The following is a 25,131-nucleotide window of genomic DNA, read 5'->3' on the forward strand; positions in this document are numbered from 1 at the left end:
AACCTCATTTTTCAAGTTTTTCTCCTGAAATCTCTAACCCCTGGCCTGTACACATTATGTCCCAGTTACATCAAAATGCCATGTGCCGGGTCATTCACTATGTGCCCTTTCGCACCTCTGTCTCCTCATTCTTGAGGTTCCAGCTCAAACATCCCCTTCACAAGAGGCTTTCTGTGTTGTCATGGCCATCATTCAGTCAGTCCCTTTTCTGGGTCCCTGTGGCACTTGAAGGTTGAATTGTAATTCTGTGTTTACCTGTTTGTTTCCCTCACCAATGCATGGATTGTGTCTTATTCATCTTTGTGTGCACAGTGACCAGCAACTAGGGGCTGTCCAAAGAATATTTCATAAGGGAAGGAGGGAAGGAAGGCAGGAAGGCAGGGAGGGAGCGGGAATGAAGCAAGCCGGACAACATGCTATCCTAGTCCTGGTACACTTCATCTCTCTCTCAGGTCCTGTCTCTGGCCAAGCATCTCTTGCAAATTAAGACTGAAGGCAGTGAGAGGACCTGAAGGGTTTCCTCGGAGGGTACTTGCTGCAGGTCTTCAAGAGCCAGCCTGAAGAGCCCAAGCAACCGCCTTCTCCTTTTGCTGGAACACATGCCCCCCACTCAGTACATGCTTTACTGAGAACCTCTTCTGTGCCGGGCATGTGCCAAGCGATGTTAGTGCTAAAAAAAAAAAAAAACAATTAGACACAGGCTTCAGTGGTCTGCAATTTAGTCATCTCGATATTCTTTTCTGTATACCTCAGACTCCATCCTCTTTTCTCACCTCCTATAATTTCCCCTTCTCTCCAGTTCATGGTTGTTTCTGAACTCTAATGTCACTGCTCAGGGTCCCAAGAATGTCCCTATTTTCACACCACACTGAACCTGAATGCAGAAATCAGACAATCAGCCTCTTATTTTTTTCTTTGGTTTTTCTTCCCATATCCACTTCTCTCTTCCCTTTCTGGGATTCCAATTACACGCATATTAACCTTTTACTGTTCCCGTGTGCATCTCACATTCTTCTCTGCACTGACCGTCCTTTCGGGTTGTTATCCTTGGCCTAGGCATTTCCTACCAATCCTAACCTTTGCTATTTCTTATTTGCTGCTAACTCCATCTAATGAATACATTTCAGGTGCGGTATTTTTTAGTTCTAGAATTTCTATTTGTTTCTTTCTCATAAGTCCTAGTTTTATGCTGAACTTCTCCCTCTCGCCATTTATTTTTTGAACTGATTAGTCTGTGTTTAATATATTTGATGACTTCAATATCTGAGCCACTGTCCTGTTTATTATTGCTCTGTAACATAAAGTCCCAAAACTTAGTTACCTAAAGCAATCATTTGGCTGGAATCATGTAGAGATATCTTCATTCATGCCTGGCAGTTGACACTGGCTGTTGGCTACAGCACCTTTAAAAGTCTCTCTTCCTGGTGGTATGACTACTGTTCTTAAGAACTTACGGTGTCACTTAAGAGGCTAAGTAGAGACTATGGGGTTGGGGGTGGGAGTGGGGAGAGCAATTAGAAGGTTATTGGAGCATCTGAAATACTGAGGTTCAGATGTGGTAGGAACACGTGGGTACACCAACTCAAGCTGTGAAATTGCAAAAGATTGCAATATATTATTATATAATGATAATTAAAAAATTATTGGGTGTCATCACACCTAACTTTCCCGCAAAATAATTACTATTATTATCCTCACCTGATAGATGGGGAAACTGAGGCAAGAGAGTTTCAGTAACTTGACCAAGGGCACACAGTAAGTGGCAGAGTCTGAGTTCAGACCCAGATAGTCGTAGTCCAGAGGCCACTACTCAACACTCTATTATGTACCACACAAGGCCAGGTATGCACTGCCCTCCATTTTCTATGCATATCCCGTCTACTGGCCAGCAACAGAAGTTAATGAGAGCTGATGGCAGCCATTGTGTTTAGACGGGAGAGGTCCGGCCGGGGTTGCACTTCACCATCACTTACGAGGTTCTTTAGCCGAGGGCTTCAGCAGTCCAGTCATGGGAAGAGAGTGGGTTTGGAATTTGGATTTAGTCACAAGATCTGGCTCAGGTCTAGGCTCTGCCATTTGTTACCTCTGTCATCCTGAATACGCTATTTAACCTCTAGGGGTAAAGTCTTCTTATTACCAGAATGAAGCTTCTAACACTTTAAATGGGTGAGTCACATTCATGACTGTGGAGCTGGCGTGATAGAAAACGAGTGAACAGAGCAGCCCCCTCTGCTGGGGTGGCAGCAGCCAGCCGGTGGAAGACAGCATTCAGACAGAGGCCTCCCTGATCATGGATGGTACAAAATTAGTAAATAATGTGTGAAATGTGTGAGAAGAAAATACATGACACAGGCCCCACCCACACAGGGCCCAAGGACAGCATCATAGTGGGAGAAGTTCATCTCCTCCCCTTCATCCCTGTGCCTGCTGGAGGTGGAGTCCAAGGGCGGAAAGCGGGCTTGTCCTTCTTCCCAACCTCCCCACGACCTACCAGTCACTGTCAGGGCTGGGCTGCTGCGGTCATGGGAAGGAGGGGGAGGGGCAGGGGGAGGGGAGCAGGGAAGAACATGGGGGGCACCGGCCGGGGAAAGGGTCGGCCAGCTGACCCTTCGAGCCTCCCAGGGCATGCTCCGTTGTACCGTCAGACTTCAGTTGTAAACAAATTAATTGTAAGATAAAATGACTAAGATAAAATGTTTAGGTTGTCAGAAGAGCCTTAAATCTCAAGCAAGCCCCTCTGGGTGCAGGGCCACAGCCTGGTGTCAGGGCTGGCCTGCTGTGCAGCGGCAGGGGTGGGGGCTCCGTGGTGGAGGAGGCCAGCAAGGTGGAGAGGCGGGGTAGCTTCGGCCCCAGATGGCTTCTAACAGTAACATCAAAGCTCCAGTGTCAAAAAATGTTTATCAGGTGCCCGCCCCAGATACCCTGTTCAGTCTCTTCTGCCCCCGTTCATAGGGGGCTGGTTGTTTGTTCTTTGCATTGGTTCTTGCTGACCACCACCCATCGGGAGGAGGGCTTTGACACCGATGGTCTAGGGCTTATGTGGTTATGCTAAGTGAAAGTGGCAGTAAAACCACTAATAAATCCTGCCATCCACATGGGGTCACATGCTGGCTTCCGGGAGCCATTTACATCTATCTGTATTTTTTATACCAGGGCTTACAGTGGTGAAGTAACATTATTCACATGCCAGTTTGAGATGCATTTTATTAGACATAGGACAGCTACAACACATAACCCTCCAGCCAGCTTTAACTCCTCTGCTGCCACACAGTTGCTGTGAACTTCACGTTCAGGGAGTGACTACTTCAGACAGGTCCCCCAACCTAGACAGGTCCCCCCCAACCATCTTTTATTTTAAGATCTGATTCATTGTTAAAAATGGCTCCTTAAGATAAATTGTTATAGAAGAGGATTGCATTTTTCCAGATATAAGAAGAAAGTTAAATCTTCCTATAGCTGCAGCCAATAATATATAATTAAAAAATACAGATATACTGCATCTTGCGTGAAACCACACAGCTGTCTGTAGTAAAAGGGTTCCTTATAAAGTTTAAATTTTATAAATATTGCCCAAGAGTACATTTTTTATGCATTGTATGTTTTATCTAAAATTACAATGTTGCCTCTGAGACAAATTAAACTCAATTATTATAGAATTTGAGGGTTCATTTTATTTTATTTTTTTTCAGGTTTATTGAAATATTATTGACATGAAACATATATAAGCTTAAGGTGTACAATGTGATGATTTAATACATGTATATATTGCAAAATATTACAAAGAATTTTTAAAATTATTTAGATAATTCAAATCTTTTCTAAAATTAGGCAGATAAAATGCAACAACTTCCTTAAAAAGTCCATATCTTTGGAGAAATTCTGTCCTAGAGAAATCTGAATGGGAGATAAACATATATGTAAAAAGATGTTTACCAAAGAAGCTTTATTTGCAATTGCAAAACACAGAAACATAACTCAGTTACCCAACAGAAGAGTCATTACATAAATGATGGTATTAGAAAAACAATATAGTCTGAAGGTTAAGAGTGGACTTTGGAGTCAGCCAGATCTGAGTTTGAAACCCAGCTCTTTGACTTGCTAATTTTGTGACCTGGAACAAATCAGTTTTTCTCATCTAACGTAATGATTAGCTATTGCTAAATTAAAAAATGCCCCCAAACTCAGTGGCTTAAGACAACAGTCACTAATTACCATAGTTACCACATGGAAAGGTTGGCTAGGGTTGGCCTAATCAAGGCTGGACTGGGCTGGGAGCCTCTGCGTCTTACTGCAGGTCCGTATGTCCGCTAGGTGGCCCTGCTTCACACATCTCTCATCCTCTCTTACTCTACTGGGGTAGACAAGCATGTTCTTTAAATGGTGATAGAAGAACCACAAGAGGGAAATGTGAAAACACATAAACAATATGATATTATAATTTCCACCTCGTTCTACTAGCTAAAGCAAGTGACATTGACCAAACCTCAAGCCAAGGAGTGAAAAAATAACACAGCAAAGAATATGACTCCAGAGCAGGGATTTTCAACCTTTGCTCTATTATCCTTTTGGACAAGATCATTCTTTTTCGTCAAGGGATGTCCTATGAATCACTGGATGTTCAGCAGCATTTCTGGCCTCCTCAAACCAGATGTCAGTAGCATCTACACAATTATAAACCAAAAATGTCCCCAAACATTGCCAAATGTCTCCTGTGGTGCAAAATTCATCCCTGGCTGAGAACCACTACTCAGTAAGGAGGGGTGAAGAATTAGATACAATAATGAAGTCTACTGCTGCAAGGGTTAAAATATTGATGATCTTATATTGTCTTTCAAAGGATTAAATCCAATTGCTACTATTTTAATAAGTGTTTAATGAATACTAGCTTCTAATGTGTTATAACCATATAATAGAGTCATTAAAAATTAGATTCTAGAAGGAGTTCTAACAGCATGGGAAAATATATAGAGATTTTTTTCAGTGAAGAAAAGATATGAAATGATGCATGCATCAAGAAAAGTTATATAAATAATATAAATATAAATGAAAGTATAAATAAAGAAGAAGAATAGATAGATATACAATAAACTGTTATAGGTGATTTTCTATCATGGGATAACTAGGGTGATTCTCACTTTCTTTATGTTTTTTTCCCCTCAAATGTTTCACAGTGAAATTGTATTTATATTCTACTTTTGAAAACAAGTTTCACATACAAACATACACAGCTTAAAATTTGTTTAATTTGCTCCAAATTGACTCTACTCTTCTCTTAAAATAGTTCCTTAAAACAAGAACGTTCAAAAAATCATTTTTTTGGTCCTATTATTATAAGTGGTTAGTATATGCAGTTGATTCAATTCTTGCAATAAAATTCTCTTCTAAAGGCAAGAATGTGTTACATTGGGGGAAAAAGATTTAAATATAAACATATTAGGTATTGGAAATTATGTGGGGAGGCAGATTTACATACCACAGCTAGAATGACAAACTGCTAAAATGTTTCTAGAAGACAATTAAACAGTGCTTTAAAGTATTCATGCATAACCTTTCCATTTCTAAGTATATCACTCTTAGTAACTTGCCCAGAGATGTGTATAAAGGCTGCTAAAGAAAGAGGTTCAATAAAGCATTATATACTACGGCCAAAATTAGGAAATAATGTCCAATGATAGAAAGTTTTGATAAAATACTTTATAGCCAATAAAAGTGTTATTTGCAAAATCATTGAAGGATATTGGGAAATGCTCATCATTCTTGGATATGGAAGAGCTCTATTTACCCTTTAGGGGTCCATCTTACATTTGGGTGACAAACACCCCCCCTCCTACCCACTAAGTTTTAGCAAAGCACATGGTCTTCCACCAGCCCCACAACTGAAACATGAACAGAAATGATGTGAGCAACGTGAGCGTCCCATCCGTAAAGCCAGCTGCCTTCGCTCCACTTCCTCTCCACTCGCCCCTGGCTGGAGTACAGATGTGCTTTCAGTGTGCTGGGACCATGTCTTTAGGGCAGGACTCTAGCAGGTGAAGGAACCAAAAGACAGTAGGTTCCTGGATGTGCTCACAAATAGATGCTTTCATGTCCCTAACTTCTTATTTTGTGAGAGAAAACTCAACCTTTTTTTGTGATGCTATATTTTGTTGTGTTTTATATCAGTAGCTCAGTATGGATTATAACAAAACATAAATTGGTGCCAGAAATAGTATCCTGCAGGGGTAACAAAAATGTAAACTATATCACTTTAACAGGTGTGTGATCTTTTAACAATTGTGTTAAAATGGATTTGTTTCAAATTGATCCTTTAACAGTTGTGTGGTAGACAGCAAGGAAATAGATATAGCAGGCTGAGAAGCTCCTGACCTTTATCAAATTGTAGCAAAACATTTGGTAAAACTGGTTCCTGTGATAACTCAAGGCACTTAACATGCTTCCCAGGCCTGCAGCAATGGAGGTAACAGTGAGACAAAATCAGAAGGTTGGTTTCTGTCGGCCCCTCCTTGCTGCTTTAGGTAGGGAGCTATGAAGAGTGAGATGACGTTTGGCAAGAACTTGTCAGCTTGTCAGCAGAGCCTGCACTGGGATGTCCCCTGTACTTGGGAATGCAGTCTGAATTGACTAGCACTCCAGTAATTTAGACCTCATGGAACTGGAAAATTGAACTGCTTCAGTATCATAAACAGAGAAAGAGAGCCTTTCTCCAGGGCCTGCTGTTAATGGAACCAGAGGAGCCAATCCCGTGGCAAATATAGAATTAAGCGTATTGTTGTCTCACCCAAGTCTGTTATTTCGAATGGCCTCAAAGTTGTTATTAAGTTAGAGAGAAAATAGTTTGAGAAGAGAGATGAGTAAACAAATGTGTTCATAAACTTAGGATTTATGCAGACAAGGTCTTTGGTCATCCTTACATGTTCATGGAAATGACTGGTAGCAAATGGCCCAGAAAACTACTAGGAATTTTCGAAGGATTATGTGATCAAAGAAACCACAAACCTGGTCTACAAAAGCTGTAATTTTCTGATCCCTAAAGCCACCCCAGAAAAGTTGTGCATCCCCAAGGAAGGCATCTCTCCCACGCTCACTTCAGTTGTGGCCACAGAAGATAATGAATGGACAAGCAGAGTCTCTGAGAGGTCAGTGGACAAAGGACTTTCTCCCAAAGAGAGTGAATGTCTGTAGACTGAGGAACTGTCTTCATTGGCTGCGCCAGGGACTTGTCAGTTTCTTTTGGATAAAATTTAATCATTGCAAAGGGTCATAATGATTCTATTTCTCCTTCACCTTTTTTTCTGGTTAGAAGCTTTTATTGCAGTTCTCCTTTTTGACAACATTATTGGACAATAAATATGGGGAAGGTGCTAGAAAATATGCTTATTAACTAATAATAACTAACAAGTCCCCAGGTCCAGATTCCTCCAGCTCTGATAGAGAAGAGTTGATATTAGGCAAAAATCTGGAACTTGGAGTTGGATGTCATAACTGGCTGCCTCCTTAGGCTGTGCCCTTGGGGAAAGAGTGAGTTTATTCCATGTGTGGGTAGGAGGGCACAGAGGAGTCACTGAAGGACTTGAAACAAAGACTGATATGCATTTCCCCTTACATTTAGTAATAAGCTCTCCCATGCTGGGGTTTACACGATATATGGCTGGGCAATGGGTGGCCACATTTTCCTAGCCTCCTTTTTAACTAAATGGCAAATGGCAAGTGGGCAAAAAATAAATAAGCCCATTTATCAATCTGTATTTCTCTTCGTCTCTGCTGACAAGCTGACGTGTTCTTGCCAAACGTCATCCCTCTCTTCATAGCTCCCTACCTAAAGCATCAAGGAGGGGCTGACAGAAACCAACCTTCTGATTTTGTCTCACTGTTACCTCCATTGCTGCAGGCCTGGAAAGCATGTTAAGTGCCTTGAGTTACCACAGGAACCAGTTTCACCAATTGTTTTGCTACGATTTGATAAAGGTCACCAGCTTCTCATATTTTAATGTGGTTGTTATGATTATTTTTAAAAGGCATTTTTATAATCTGCCCCAAATCCTCTTTCTCTCTGCCTACATCCAAGTCATCCAGTAGATAAGTCTAGGCCAGACTACATCCCCTCTTCCCTGTGGGCAAGTGGGCAGAAAATAAATAAGCCATTTCCAAGACACATCCTTAAGAGAAAGCTGCCACCTCCTATCTCCTCTGTCTCCTTCCCCTTGGCTGGAAAGTGATGTGACGCTATCAGGCCTGCTTCAAGCCCTGGGCTAGAGCAGAGCCCTGGGGCCTGTGGGGCAAGCGCATAGACCTGGGGCTCTGCGTGGCCAAGAGCAGAGCAACCTAGGACCCCCAGAGCCCCCGTCTGCCTCTGTGTCCGTCATGAGAGAGAAGAAAGCTTATATCTTGATAGAAGCACTATATTGTTGTGTGTGGTAATAATAATTTCAGTCTACCCTAGAAACTCAGTTGTTCAGGTGAAAAAAAGAAAAAGGGTATGTATTATGATATCAATTAAAAAAAAATGTGTCTATGCATAGAAAAACCCTGAAAAGCCAAGCATCAGAACATTTATTTCTGAATAGCAATGCTATGAATAACTGGATTTTCTTCTTTGTGTTTTCCCATAATTTCCACTCTTTCATTCTGCATATGTATTATTTTTTAATTAAGGCACCAATATATGCTATTTTTTAAAGATAAATAACCTTGGATCCCTCATTTCTTTCCCTCATATTTAATTACTCATATTTTCTCCAAGAGTCACAACTTTTTCAAAGCTAGAAGCATTAGACTAAATAAATGCCCTGAAGAAGTTCTAAGTGCTTTTTCTTATCTCTTAATGCCATTAAGACCTGTTCAACACTTGGTTGACATCTGTCAAAATACTTCAAATTTCAAGGAAAAACTAGAATAATAATTACCAGCTGATTACCCTGGCTTCTGCAAAGTCCCCCATACAGCTGCCAAAGCACCCCAAGGCCACAGCAGGCAGTGAGAGGTGACACACAGCCCACTGAAGAACTCGCCTACATTTTCTTCTCTCTAGCCTCTTTGGCCAGTGTGTTTCTCATACTTTATACATGGTTGTTGTGACTGTTTTTAAAAAATGTTATAATTTGCTCAAAATCCTCTTTCTCCATCCCTACATCCCACCATCCAATAGAGAAACCTGTGCCAGATTAAATAATTAAATATTAAATTAAACAACCACGATTCCTCATGATTTCTCTCTAGAAGCCTCTTTGGCAAACGTGCTGCTCATATTGTAATGTGGTTGTTATGATTGTTTTTAAAAGGCATTTTTATAATCTGCCCGAAATCCTCTTTCTCTCTGCCTATGCCCAAGCCATCCAGTAGGTTAATCTAGGCCAGATTACCTCCCCTCTTCCCTGCGTCTTCCTGCCTCGGTCCGAGCATAGGCGGCCGGAGTCTCGCACGATAACTGCCGCAGAAGTCGGCCTCCCCGCCCCTTGTCTTTTCCCTTGGAAGCGCAGTCTCCCCACTGCGCAGAGCTGTCCTTTTAAGCAAAGGACGGATTTCACCGCTGCTCTTCCTCATGGCTCCTGCTGCTTTCTAGGTCTAGTCAAATGACTCACAGACCCTTCACTATCCAAGCTCCGCTGTCATCTCCAGGCTTCTCTCCAGACGTTATTCCTCATCTCCTTCATCCCAGCAAACACACCCTCTCTGGTACTCAGGGACTAAGCTACACCGAATGTCTTTCTCATTAATAGGCCTTAATTTTTAGAGCAGTTTTATGTGTACAGAAAAGTTGAGCAAAGAATATTGAGAGTTCCCACATAGCCCCTGACCACTACTCCCAGCACACACAGTCTCCTCTGTCATTAAGTTTTTGTATTACATGTTTTATAATTGATGAGCCAATTTTGATACACTATGAACTGAAGTCCATAGTAACATTAGTGTTCACTTTGTGTTGTACATGAAATGGATTTTGACAAATGGACAAGGACACATATCCACTATTACTCATTACACAGAATAGATTCACTGACCTAAGAATCCCCTGTGTTCTACCCATTCATCCCTCCCTTTCCTTGAGCCCCTGGCAGCCACTGATCGTTTACTTTCTCCATAGTTTTGCCTTTTCCAGAATGTCATATTAGACCAGTTAGACTGTAAGGTATGAGTCTTTTCAGACTGGCTACTATTTCTTAGTATTGTGAATTTCAGCTCCCTTCATATTTTTTCATGGCTTGATAGCTCATATCTTTTTATGGCTGCATAATACACCAGCACACAAGCATATGGATATACCACAGTGTGTTTATCCTTTCTCCTTAGAAGGACATCTTTGTTCCTTTTAGCTTTTGGAGATTGTGAATATAGCTGCTATAAATATTTGTGTATGCATTTTTCATAGGCATATTTTCAACCATTGAATGTCTTTTAATTCCTCAAATCTTCTTTAGTTGGGTCTCTTATCTCTGTTCCTCCAATCACGCTGCTCTAACAGCCAAGAACACACCTCCATCTTTCACAGCCTGGGTAGTTCCTATGCACTCAGCTTGCGACTTAGAAATCGCTTCCCCATGAAGTCTGTCCTAATCCCTCCACCGTCCCACTTCCCAGTAGGTCAGGTATGTCTCCAGTGTGCTTCTACAGTATATGTTCTACCCTATCAAAGCAGGTATTATCTGAAACAGAAAATGTTTGCTTATTTCTCTGTATTCACACCAGACCCTAGGCTCAATATGGTCAGTGACCAGGTGTGCCGTGCCCATCACTGTACCCCAGCCACACAGTGCAGTGTCTGACACACACTAGTTCAATAAATCTTTATTGAATAAATTGCCACTGGACCCTTGGATTGCTCTGCCTAATCTCATAAGGTATTATGTGTGTGTGTGTGTGTGTGTGTGTGTGTGTATTAATACATTATAGTAATACAGGTAGTAATATTATATATTTTATATAATTGTGCATATTATAGTATATGCTCATATATGAACATTATATATATCATGTACTAGAATATATATTACATATAGGGGTAATATTTATTATAGTATAAAATATATATAGTAGTATTAAGAATAAATATAAAATAAGAGTATTTTATGTCATTTCATAACTGTTTGGAAAGCATCATGATCTTTATTTCTTTGATCTTTCTTCCACCCTAAATCTGGAGCTTTGGTACCCATCATGGGTTCAGTAATGTTGCTGCCTAGCCAAGGGCTGTGGCACACTTTCTTATTTCTTTATGCAAAAATAACTATGCATGTTTGCTCCTTCTCCTCAGAATACTTCATCCAGTGAACATTTTTACTAGTCTGATCACCACCCTAACCCCAAACATGTTCTCCCCTGGGAACAGTCTCACCTTATGATTATGATAATAGACCTGCTATCATTTATTGGGAGCATTAGGGTCAAGTACTGTGCTAGGTACCTTCATAGGAATTAAATATGTGTTCCTAGTAATCCACTGTGCTCACAAAGATCCCCAAAGAGCTAGGGAAACAGCATGGTCCTTGTTCCTAAACGTAGACAAGAACAATACTAAAGTTTCTAAAAATTCATTTAAACTAAAAACAAAAACAGTTTTCCCAGTTTTCAGGGATTTGCCGGAGTTCACCTTGTTGGGAGGAGATGATAATAGAGAATTAGCCAGTAAATGAGAGCTCTGCCTGGCATAACCCACCACACCTCATTCCCTCTCTCACTTGCTCAGTAATCAATACTTTTGGAGAACTACTCCATGGACAGTTACTGCTCTTGACTCCGATTCCTATACTGATACCACCAGGTGACATTATTTCTTCTATTTTTTTTAAGATAAAGAAATTGCAACTTAGAGAAGTGAAATAACTGTCATGTCACAAAACCACCCAGTTCCCATGATTTCCATGTCCCATAATGTAAAGGGCTATATTGTCTTTAAACCTTCACCATCCCACTGTGCAGTGCTGCCTGAAAAGACATTATTCAATCTGCAGTAACACTGTGACACTCATAGGGCACTGAATTATAGATCATGGTTAGGATGAGAGTGGAAGGCAGGTGCCAAAGAAATGAACACACCTCTTACCCTCTCCCTGAACTGACAAGATGGTTCTTTACATGTAAAGAACACACTAAAAAACATGTCAGCATGTTGTGTGAATACCATGAACCCAGCCACGCATGCTCATGGTATAGACCTACTGATGCATGGAGAGAGCATAAACCACACACAAATATGTCTCTTATCTCCACTAAGCAAACTCGAATATTGAACATGTACTTTTTGTATGTATGTGGGTAACACTATTGCTTTGATGAGGGCCACTTTAAAATGAAAGCAGTTGGGCACTTTACCTTTTTGTTTGTACTGAGAACCAAGGAGTCGGGTGTAACCAGGTGACTTTGAACTAAGTCATACCACAGTGTTTTTATTTGGTCTGTAGCAGCATGCTTGTACATTCTTATGTAGGTTGCTAAATTTCATCAATGTATAAAGCTGTTTTGTATCTATCCTGTAACACTGATGATGATCAGTGGGAACATTGTGCTGTATCTGTTGCGCAGATATGTGTTGTGCAGGGCGCCAATCACTCCAAACAGAGCATACAAGATACACAGAACAAGGAAGTATCAAAGAAGGTCTGGTGCTTCTTGGAATATGTGTGAATTTCTTCTCTTGGTCAGAACAACCACCATTCCACTTGTGAGTGACCCAAGGCTGACGGTCTGCCAGGTGAATAGTCTGGTAACTGTGGGTACTTCTGTTGGAACCTGTGACAGTAAAGTAATCTAGTGTTGATGAAATCTAAATTATTTCTGACTTAATTAGTGCCATTCTGAAGCTTAAAATTCCTTTATTTCCAAAAATTCTGTTATTTAAGAAAATGTTACAAACACAAAAGAAGTTGAAAATTACTGTTTCAGCCTGACAAAATAGGCTGGTTTGGAGATTGCATTTTGAAGTCAAACAGTTCAGATTTGCCTCTCTTGCAACCACTTTCTACAATGGGTATTGGTTTTATCTTACTTCTATCCCTTTGTGTTGCTGCAAGGATTAAATGATACAATGCATATAATGCATTTGGCACCACACCTAGCAAATGTAAATAGCTCCCCAAAAGCACTGAATAGTGAGCAAGTATGTGAGTGCATGAAATGGGATGTAGCTATGCCAAAGCTCGAATGCACTGGAAGTTCTCTTTAGGTCCTGGAAACTCTATGGTCTAGTTTGTTACCACCCCTTCTCAACTAGATGAGTTTAAGCAAATCACTGAAAACTTTAAGATTTTTCTTTTCTACTTTTAAAGACAAGGATCATGCTGTTTTCCTGGCTCTCTGGGGATCTTTATGAGCAGAATGGATTACTAATTGATGTCACATATTGAGTTTCTGTGAAGGTAAGTTACAAGAATAAAAATGTCTACAGGGTTTCTTTTTAGAATTTTTTTTTTGGCAATTCTTAGTATTGACCTCCTCATGGCTGCCCAGACTGCTTGTGTTTTGGACTAGAGAAAGCTGCAGGATGTAAATGATCTGTGGGAGCCACTTGCATGCACACCTAGAAATCACACCCAAAGAGTAAACTTCTCACATGTGATCCTAAATCCTTGCACCAGTAATTTTAGCTTCAGCCCTATCAGACTCAATTGGCCTGGCTGTAAGTATAGTTTTGTGGGGAAGCTAGTTTTGGTTCATTCAGCAATAAATCACCAATGAGCATAAAGGAATTCAGTTTTCTTCCCAGAGCGTGGTCTCAAATCATCTCTTAGAACATGCTCCCAAACTGGCATATTTTAGCTGACTGCCAAAAAGAGGAATATATCAGAAAGTCAGTTGGCCTCGGACATGCACCTGGTGATAAAATCTCTGCCTCTAATGACTTTCATTTGAAGCTTAAAGAAGAAAATAGATGTGAACAGAAAATACAATAACATAAAGATTGGTCATGCAAGAGAATTCCTTCTCGACTATTTTCAATACTTCAGTTATCTCTCACCACATGCTCACCATTCAGAGCAGGAGAACTATAGATTGCAACTTCTTCAGGTTCAGTGCTTCAGGTTTCTTACCTTTTATTTACAGGAGCAGAAGAGAATTTAAGAGGCTGATAAGTTGCCTCTGCTAGACAAATATTTATACAGACCATAGAAGTATTATTCCTGTTGTAGGTTATCACTGGTAGATTCCAAACCCAAAGGCTTTTTCCTGTTCTTGACTAGCATCCTTCTTTCCACTACTAGTAATTAATTTAAAGTAGAAAGCAAGACTATGTATAATAAAACTTAATTATATAGGGAAAAAAGTCCTTAAGACAGATTTGCTAAAATCATAAGGCAATTCAACTGGTAGATAAAATCCAGGTGGCACTTTTCTCTCCTGTTATGTTTCTTTCCCTGATCAATTGTCACTAGGGTTGAGAGTCAATTGTGCAAATCCTGTGTAAGCCACAAAGCTGGGGAGATGGTGGGGCCAGATGCCTTCTATGAACTCACTGAGTATAGGAAGAACTGAAAACATGCCTTGGACGATAGTTGATTATGTCCCAAGAACAGTCACTTTAGGATATGACCATCTTTACTTGTAGAATAAAGGCTATTTGTCTGATCATCCACTTGCCCCTGTTTCCTTATCCTAGCCCTCTGACAAACAGATCTGGTCCCTGTCATTAAGCACACACCCTACACTTGTCCAGTGAATTTTCACTGGCCTACCAGTGGAATGTTGTAGATAGAACTCTTAAAATGGTGTAAAACTTGGATTTGGGTCGACTTCTGTTACTTGCTGTTTGGATGACCTAAAATAACACAATGATTTTCAATTTATTTATTAATCTACAAAATGGGGGACAGTCTTTTCTCCACCCAGCTCATAAGGTTGTGATAATTAAATGAAGTAATGGTTTCATGTGCTTTGTGGATGCTAAAAGCTATAGAATGGAAGGGAAGATGGGGAGGCTGAGTTATTGAGAGTAGATGCTATACCATTTTTTAGTGCAAGTCAGATTGTGGATGTGGGACAGTTTATGCCCCTGCCTATTCATTTCTGCAGTAGGAAATGACTAGTTTTTCATCAAGTTACTTTCCTTTTCCTCCTGGGCATATAGCTAGACTACATTTCCCATCCTCTCTTGCCACTAGATATAGCTATCTAGTAAATTCTGGCCAGTGGAATGTGGATGGAGTAGATGTATAGTGCTTCTGGGCTTGACCTTTAAATATTTCACTATCCTTTATTTTCAGTTCATGGTGATCTTAGAGTCTTAGTAAATTTTCCATGCTTCTCCTTGACCAAAGAAATACTTAGCAGTCCCAACTATAAAGTAGTTAGGTCCAAACAACTTAATACAGATTTATGTGCCAGTAACTTTATGATGTTGGAAAAAGTAGTACACATGAATTAAAAGCCAAATGTTTTTATTGACTCTAGGTTTTCATTCTTAAATATCCATAGTAACTTATGAATGGGATGTGTATGCCGATTTGGACACTACATAACTTCTTTAATCTGGGAATCAGATTGGACACAGCACCTCCTTTATCTCCTATTTCTATGTAGTACTTGCTTTTTATCATAGCAATGACTGAAAACTCAGAGTAAAAAAGAGAGCATTATCAGTGACATCAGCTTATGGGGGTGTAAGATATTCCATTTTAAACAAAATAGACATCTATCCATGGACAAGATACTTTTGTGAGTGTCATAGGATCTAACACCATATGCCGAGGGACTTGGGAGGAGTCTCATCCACCTATGCATCTGGCAATAAGCAGACAGACATTGGTCCATGCTGCAGAACCAAGCGATCCACAAATCAGACCCCTCTTGCTGCAGTCAAAAAAAAAAACCCTGTCGAGTACTGACCTGGGCAGATATAAAAGCAGGAGAGAGGATTTTCAGAAGTTCAGCCATCAAGAAGGGAGATCCTAACAACACACTGAAGAAAAAAAAATACAAATTTTGTCATAATGGAGGTGTCAGTAAAAGAAAGTTTAGGGCCATACTCATCTCAAGGAAACACAGTAAGAGCTAATTTATCTGGTGGTAGTTGACCTCTCCCTCATAGGAAAAGAATAGTAGTGAGAGCCCAGTTACCCCAGTTGCTCTGGTCATGACTGTGGAAACCCATTTCTTTCCAGCAGCATACAGAGTACTGAGGCAGGAACTCCATGGCTAGGGGATAGATAAAAGATGTGATTCCTGCTGCCTCCACTCAGCAGGAGGTCTACCCATGAGCCTCTGGAAGTACCACACCCAGAGATCTCCTTATTGGGTCTGTGGATACCTCCAACACTCTAAGGGTTAAGCCCACATCTCACCCCTGACTTCTTATATGTGCTACCATGTGTGGAGGTGAGAGACAGCTCTAGCATGCTCAGAAAACAGGCTATGTTCTGTGGACAAGGGACAAACTACAAACTAAGCTATAGTGCCACCTTTTGGAAAATAAAGAGAGGATTACAGAAGCAACTGGTCACTTGAAAGAAGCAGAGAAGAAATAAATGCTTAAAAATCCTGCCACAAGAGGGAGTAAGAAGAGTGGAGCAGATGTCCCTACACAAAGACATAAAACATCAGATAATAGCACCACTGAAGAGAATACCCCATCTGAAAGCATCTAGCAAAGACTGAAGGTAGTGTCTCTTACTTCAAATGCAAAAGCAGCAATACTAAACTGCAAGAAGCATAAAAAAATTAAGGAAACATGACATCACAAAAAGAGAATAACAATTTTCTGATAACTGAGCTCAAAGGCACAGAATTTTGTGATTTAGTTGATAAAGAATTCAAGATACCTGTTTTGTAAAACTTAATGAGCTACAAGAAACTCAGAAGGAAAAGTCAATGAAATCTCAAAAAAATACATGATCAGAATGAGATTTTTTTCCAAAGAGATAGAAATCATAAAATAGAACCAGATTATGGTACAGAAGAACTCAATGAATGAATGAAAAGAATGCAACAAAGAGCATCTGCAGTATATTAGAGCAGATAGAAGATAGAATAAGTGAGTTAGAGGATAAGAATTTTGAAACCCAGTTAGAAGAGAGCAAAGAAAAAAGCATGAAAAGACTGAAGAAATCCTACATGATCAATGGGATTCCATCTGAAAAACAAATATTTGAATAGCCAATATTACAGAAGGAGGAAAGAGGGAGAATGGAGCAGACAATTTATTTAAATAAATAATTGCTGAGAACTTCTGAAACCTGGGGAGAGAATTTGACATCAAAGTTCACAAAGATAATAGATGACCCCTATTTTCCTAATGCAAAAAGACCTTCTTTAAGACAACTTTCAATGAGCTGTCAAAAATCAGGTATAAAGAAAGAATTTCAAAAGCATCCAGGGAAAAGGAGATTATAATCTGCAAAGGAACCACAATTAGGCCATCAGCAGAAACGCAGCAGGCCAGAAGAAAGTGGAATGACATATTCAAAGTGTGGAAAGAAAAACCGGCCAGCTAAGAATGATCTACCCAGCAAAATTATCCTTCAGATATGAAGAAGAAATAAAGACTTTTCTAGACAAGAGCTGATGGATTTTATTACAGTAGACCTGTGTTGCAAGAAATAATGAAAGGAATTCTTCAAGTTGAAGTAAAAAATGCTAATCAATATAAGAAAACATACAAAAGTATACAACACACTGGGTAAAGGCAAATATATAGTCATACTTAGAAAACTCTAAATTTGTAATAGCATAGTATGTTAACCATTAAGCTATAGTATAAAGGTCAAATTTAAAAAATTATGGCTACTATGACAAAATTTGTATTTTTTAATGAATACACAATAATGACAGAATAATGAGATAAAAAATATAAGAAGGGTGAATAAAAGGATGAAGCTTTTGTAGATGATTAAAGTGAAGTTGATATCAGATAAAAATGGACTGTTTTATATATGAGATGTCTTAGTAAACCTCATAGTAACCGCAAAGAAAAAACCTAGAACAGATACACAGAAGATAAAGAAAGGGGAAACAGAGAAAACTTCCATTGACAATCACCAATTGATAAAAATATACAAAATTAAGCAGAAACAGAGGGAAAAAACAGTAGAAATAAAAAGGCAATCAGAAAATAATAAGATGGCATTAGTAAGTCCTCCTATATCAAAAATCACTGTAAAAGTAAATGGAATAAATTCACCAATCAAAAAGTAAAGAGTGGCTGGATAGATTAAAAAAACAAGACCCAACTATATGCTGCTTATAAGAGATTCACTTCAGCTTTACAGACACACATAGGCTCAAAGTGATGGGATGGAAAAAATTGTTTAATGCTGGTGGAAACCAAAAGAAAGTAGAAGTAAATATATTCATATTAGACAAAATAGACTTTAAGCCAAAAATGGTAATAAGAGACAAAGAAAGTCATTATATAATGATAAAGGAATAAACTCACTAAGAAGATATTACAGTTGTAAATATATACACACCCAACAATGGAGTGTCCAAATATATTAAGCAAATACTAACAGATCTGAGGGAAAAATAGACAATATAGTAATAGTAGAGGACTTCAATATACCATTTTCAGCAATGGTTAGATTACTGAGACAGAAAATCAGTGAGGATACAATAGATTTGGACTATACATTAGACCAAATGAACTTATCAGACATTTACAGGACATTCCATACAACAGAAGCAGAGTAAACATTCTTCTCAAATGCACTCAGAACAATCTCCAGTATAGACCATGTGATAGGACACAAAGCAGGTCTTCTAATTTAAGAAGATTGAAATAATACTAAGTATATTTTCAACCACAATGGTATGAAATTAGAAATCAACAATAAGAGAAAAGTGGCAATATATATAAAGCAATGCACTCCTGAGCAACCAATGGGTCAAAGAAGAAATCCAAAGCAAATTTTAAAAACATCCCAAAACAAAGGAAAATGGAAACACACATCACAGAACTGATGGGATGCAGGGCTGTTTATAGTGATAAATGTATATATTAAGAAATAAAAAGGCCTCAAATAAACAACCTGACTTTACACCTCAAGGAACTAGAAAGAGGAGAATGAGCTAAGCCCAAAGTTGACAGAAGAAAAGAAATAACAAAGATTAGAGTAGAAATTAATGGAATATGGACCGGACAAATAATATAAAAAAATAAATGAAACTAAGAGCTGTCTTTTTCAAAACAAACAAAATTGACAAACTTTTAGTCTAACTGCAAAGAAAAAGGGAGAATATTCAAATAACTAAAATCATAAATGAAAGAAGAGACATTAGAACTGATACTACAGGAATACATAGGATCATAAGAGACCATTAAAATCAATTACATGCCAACAAATTAGATAACCTAAAAGAACTCAGTAAATTCCTATAAACATACAATATACCAAGACTACATCAGGAATAGATGGACAGTGAGTAATGAGGTTGAATCAGTAACCAAAACCTCCCAACATAGAAAATTCCAGAACTAGGAGGCTTCACTTGTGAATTCTACCAAATGTTTAAAGAAAAATTAATACCAATTCTCAAACTCCAAAAACTGAAGAGGAGGAAATTCTTCCAAACTCATTTTAAAAGTCCAGTATTACCCTGATACCAAAGCCGGATAAGGATACTATGAGAAAAGACAACAATAGACCAATAATCCTAATGAATATAGATGCAAAAATTCTCCACAAAGTATTAGCAAACAAATTCAACAACAAATTAAAAGGATTATATACCATGACCAAGTGAGCTTTAACTCTGGGATTTGCATATCAGATATGCAAATCAATAAATCTGATAATCACATTAATAGAATGAATGAGAAAAAGTTACATTATTATTCAATAGATGCAGTAAAAGCATTTGATAAAATACATCCTTTCATGATTAAAACTGTCAACTAGTTGGGTATAGAAGGAACATACCTCAACATAATAAAGGCCATACACAGAAACCCATAGTTAACATTATACTTAGCAGTGAAAAATTGAGTTTTCTTCTAAGGAACAAGGACAAGGGTGCTCACTCTCACCACTCTTATTCGACATAGTACTCAGAGTCCTAGCTAGAGTATTTGACAAGACAAAGAAATTAAAGGAATCGAAATCAGGAAGGACAAAATTAAATTGTTACTTGCAGATGATATGATCTTATATAGAGAAAATACTAAAAATTCAACCAAAAAAACTGTTGAAACTGATGGTGAATTCAGTAAAGTTATAGGATATGAAATCAACATATAGAAATCAGTTCTGTTTCTAAACACTAACAGCAAAATATATGGAAAGGAAATACCATATAAAATAAAGAAAACTATTCCATTTACAGTAGTACCAAAAACAATAAAATACTTAGGAATAAATTAAACCAAGAAAGTGAAAGATCTGTACAATGAAAACTACAAGACCTTCATGAAAGAAATTAAGGATGTCATAAAGAAATGGAAAGCTATCTTGTGTTCATGGACTGGAAGAATTAATATTGTTAAAATGTCCATGCTGCCCAGTATCATCTATAGATTAAAAGCAATCCCTATCAAAATTCCAATGACATTTTTCATTGAAATAGAAAAAATAATCCTAAAGTTTGTATGGAATCAAAAAAGACCCCAAATACCCAGAACAATCATGAGAAAGAAGAACGAAGTTGGAGGCATCGCACTTTCTGATTTCAAACAACACAACAAAGCTCTATCTTAGTAATTTAAAACGTTTGGTATGACATGAAAATAGACACATAGATCAATGGAACAGAATTCAGAGCATAGAAATAAACCTTTGCATATAGGTCAACTAATATTTGACATGGGAACCAATAATACTTAATAAGGAAAAGATAGTTTCTTCAATAAATTGTGTTGAGAAAAATGAAATAGGATCCCTATGGCACCCCACTCACAAAAATTAACTGGAAATGGATTAAAAACTTAAATATGACACCTCAGACTATAAAACTCTAGAAGAAAACATGGGGAAGAAAACTGTTAACATTTGACTGAGCAATGATTTCATGTATATAACACCAAAAGCACAAACAACCAATACAAACACCAATAAATGGGACTACAACAAACTAAAAAGCTTCTGCACAGAAAAATAAACAATAAAAAAATAAAAGGTAAACCTACAGAATGAGAAAATGTTTGCAAACCACATATCAGATAAGGGATTAATATCCAAAAAATATTGAGTTCATTACAATTCAGTAACAAAAAACCCAAACAATCCAAGAAAAAATAGAAAAGAACAGAGGAACTAAATAGACAGTTTTCCAAATAAGACATTCAAACAGCCACCAGGTACATGAAAAGATGCTGAACATCACTAATCATCAAGGAAATGCAAATAAAAACCACAATGAGATGTCACCTCACATGTGTTAAAATTGCTGTATCAAGAAGAGACATCAAGTGTTGGCAAGGATGTGGAGGTAAGGAAACCGTCACACACTGTTTGTGGGAATGCAAATTGAATTAATCACTATGGAAAATTCTATGGAGGTTCCTTTGAAAATTAAAAACAGAACTACTATAAGGTATAGCAATCCCAATTCTGGGTGTATATCCAAAATGAAATGAAAACAGGAGTTCAAAGGGATATATGCACTTTTGTGTTTATTGCAGTGTTATTCACAAAAGCAAAGATATGGAAAGAACCTAAATGGCCATCAGTGGATGAAAGAGTAAAGATGTGGCCAATGAAATATTATTCAGCCATGAGAAAAGGAACTCCTGCCAGTTGTGGCAACATGGATGAAATCCGAGGGCATTAGGCTAAGTGAAAAAAAAATGCTGTATGCTATCACCTAATGTGGAATCTACAAAAGCCAGACTTGTAAAAACAGAGTAGAATCGTAGTAGGGTTGGGGAATGGGGGAAACTGGGAATATGTTGTTTAAGGGTACAAACACAGGGAATTTGTAGATAAATAAGTCCTGGAGAGCTAATGCACAGCTTGGTGATTATAGTCAACAACACTGTATTACAAACTTAAGTTGCTAAGAGACTAGATCTTAACTGATCCCACCACAAAAAAGAATCATGTGACTTGATAGAGGTGTCAGCTAATGCTATGGTGGTAATTATCTTACACAATGTTATCTATCAATTATAATTCAATAAAAATATATAGCATTTTAAAAATGACTGTAGAATGATTTAATGATGAAACTGTGATTACCTCAAGCTAGTAGTTTCTGCAGCAGCCAGCAGATGCTGGGTATTATTTATGGGTTTGCCTAAAAGTTTTTAGGTATCTGTGGCACCCCTGTGAATTCACTACAGCACCCCAGGGCACGTTGGTGCAGAATTTGGAAACCATGACTCTTGTTTTTCTCCACCTTCCGGTTGGATGAAGAGAACTCTGAAGATTTGGAGGACAGTGAAGACAAGATGGAGTCTGGATCTCTGAGTCACCATTGAAGGAGAGGCATCCTTCAAGGAATTCCTGTTTTAGCTGGTGGTAAGAATGAGATACATATATATATATATATATATATTTCGACATGTCACTGATTTTTTAGGCTATTTGTAGCAGTTGGTAAATGCTGACTCGTACAATCTCCAAGTTAATAAACTATCATTAAGGCTACTTTTGTAAATCCAAACTTGGCTTCATACTGGATTGCTCTCTCCCATGGGGAATGAATGTTAGACGGGCTTGGCCTCTAGCCTTGGTGACTTGGTTTATCTATAATGCCCTGGGGAAGTACAGACAATATTCCAGGGAAGGGGGTCTTTCTCCAGAGACTGATGTTCTCTGAGTCAAAGCAATATTTGTAAAGTAAGCAAAATTATTCCTCAGTGACCACATTATCAATCAAAATGCAAGTATTCTTCGGGACTTTGGGGGCGATCATTTTCCAAAAGAATAAAATGCTGTTAAAAAATAAGCAGGAGAGAACACGGTGAGAAGCGAAGGTCGGCACCATGCCCCGGGCCCCTCTAGGCCTTCCGGCCTCACGCCTGCAAGTGAGCTGGGGGGCCCGGGGACAAGTCGCGGAGTCTGTCCTGCAGAGACCTAGAACCTTGGCCGGGGCTGCTCTCTGGCCGAACACAGGCCTTGCCGCAGCGGTGAACCTCTCCCTCCAGCCCCTTCACCCTCATCCTCACCCCCACCAACCTGCGCGACCTCACAGCAGCGGCCGCTCCGAGCCTGGACCCAGCGCGACTGCCCGCGCTCCTGGCCCAACCCCGCAGGGCCTAGAGGCGAAACCCCCGCCAAGGCGCCGGGATGTTGGGCGTGGCAGGGCGAGAAGAATGGCAGCCTTTCGAACGCTGCAGAAGTCCGTTAGAGCCTTTGAAGGCCCTCAGAGGCTGGTCTACGTGGACGCAGGCTGCGCCGTCCTTAGGCCTTGGAGCCGCGTAGATCCGGGAACTGGGTGACTGACCCGTCCCAACTGGACGAGACCTCCGGACAACCACGAACAAAGGCCTTAATGGGCCCGGAAGGTGAGCAGAGGCGCCGATCGAAGACCGGTGGAACGGTTAACCAGGACATCGGGCGGTTGGTCCTCGTTCTACCAGACCTTGTTAATGTAAAGAAAAAAATGGTAGATTTACGTACCACATTTGCCTAATAGGAAGTGCCCAGCGTCCTTTGAGAAGATTTACTGGCCATTTATAGGAAGCCTGTGTATATAATATGAAAAAGCTGCTCTCAACTTTCCCCCCAACCTTTTAAAAGAAAACTTAAGGCCGTCTAGGTGTTAAAGAGGTTGCCGACGTATGATAAAGTAGAGTTCGAAAACTACACGTCTTGTAAATGCCCATTTGTTTTTTAAAAAATAATAAAAATGTCTTCTGGAAATGACTTTTTGAAATGCAAGTTAGACTACTTCAGGAGCTACATCTGGAGCGACACATGTCCGGGTTTGTACTCTGGGTTAGAGGACGTGGAGTAGAAGACTTTGATGAGGAAGAAAAGAAGGTTCTGTGCCAGACTTCATATTTAGAAGACATTTTTCATATTATAACCATTGTTTTGTGTGTGCATTTTATTCCTCACTACTGTGTATATAGTTGACAATGCTAAATACTCAAAAAGATTTTTTAAAAAATAATCTAGTCTTTCTAGATATTCTGAAGTACCTGATATATGTTAAAAGTAGAGATAGTAAAAAGACATTTTGTAAATATCTTTTTGTTAAAATTCATAGCAAATATGTTTGTTTTGGGGGGAATGGCCAAGCCACCTCTTTGAACAGCACATGTTGTGTTTATGCACTGGTTCAAGGGAGGAGGGAGAAGTAAGCGCAAAGAGCTCTAGTGCCAGTTTGTTTATAGTGAGACAGAATTAACCATTGTTCTTTATGTTTGTGCATTTTGTTTTACTTTACCATGTATATAGTGTATATAATGAACAGATGAGTCCAAATTTTCAACGTCTAGTCTTTCTAGATGTTAAAGAGGTTGCCAAGTGTATGACAAAACATAGAGTTAGTAAACTGATAACATTTTGTACATTTTATGTTAAAATTCCTAGGAAAGATTGTCTTCTGAAAATTTGAGCATTTTAGCCTGTTGGGTTTGGTGGAGAGAAGGAAAAGGTGGCTCCTTGGCTAGAATGTTCATATTTTGAAGACACTTTCAGATTATAACTTAAATGTGTGCAGTTTATTGAAGACTGCTGTGTATATAGTGGACAAACTGAGTCTGTATTTGAAACATCTAGTCCATCTAGATGTTTAGAAGTGCCCGACGTATGTTAAATCTAGAGGTAGTAAAATATCACTTTGTAAATAACCTTTTCTGGTAAAATTTATAGGAAATATTGCCCTTTGGGAATGGAACTGTTAAAATGCACCTCTGTGAACAGTATTGTTCCCTATATTTGTCCAGTGGTTTGGAAGAAGTGGTGGGAGGGGAAAGAACTGCAAAAGGTAATATGCTCACATGTTCATACTTGGACATTTTCAGACAAAATCATTTTTTTGATGTGCATTTTGTTTTCCTTTGTATATAGTGTATATAATTGGACAAATGAGTCCTTTACTTTTACAACATCTAGTCTCTAGATGTTAAAGAGGTTGCCAGTGTATGACAAAGTAGTTAGTAAAATTAGCACATTTTGTATACTTTGTGTTGAAATTCATAGCAAAGCTTTTTCATAAATGACTTTTAGATAGGAATTTATTCGACCACCTCTAAGCATTACACATGTCTGTACTTGGATTGGTGGTAGAAGGAAGTGAGGTAGGGAAGGGTCCAGGCCAAAA

The 25,131-nt window shown here is 38.9% G+C and overlaps 1 long non-coding RNA gene across 2 annotated transcripts; it reads right to left on the reverse strand.

Annotated features, from left to right (window-relative positions):
* Positions 1-384: 384 nt before the first annotated feature.
* LOC140843519 (uncharacterized) lies at positions 385-23,677 on the reverse strand. 2 transcript variants are annotated; one of them, XR_012121361.1, is made up of 4 exons: positions 23,037-23,677; positions 22,095-22,370; positions 15,814-15,886; positions 385-670 (listed from the first exon to the last, which is right to left on the reverse strand). It is a non-coding gene; the product is annotated as an uncharacterized lncRNA (long non-coding RNA). The 2 variants fall into 2 exon arrangements; XR_012121362.1 differs by lacking the exon at positions 385-670 and adding an exon at positions 12,592-12,723.
* Positions 23,678-25,131: the final 1,454 nt, after the last annotated feature.

This window comes from Manis javanica, chromosome 9, assembly GCF_040802235.1.
Source record: "Manis javanica isolate MJ-LG chromosome 9, MJ_LKY, whole genome shotgun sequence".
NCBI lineage: Eukaryota > Metazoa > Chordata > Mammalia > Pholidota > Manidae > Manis > Manis javanica.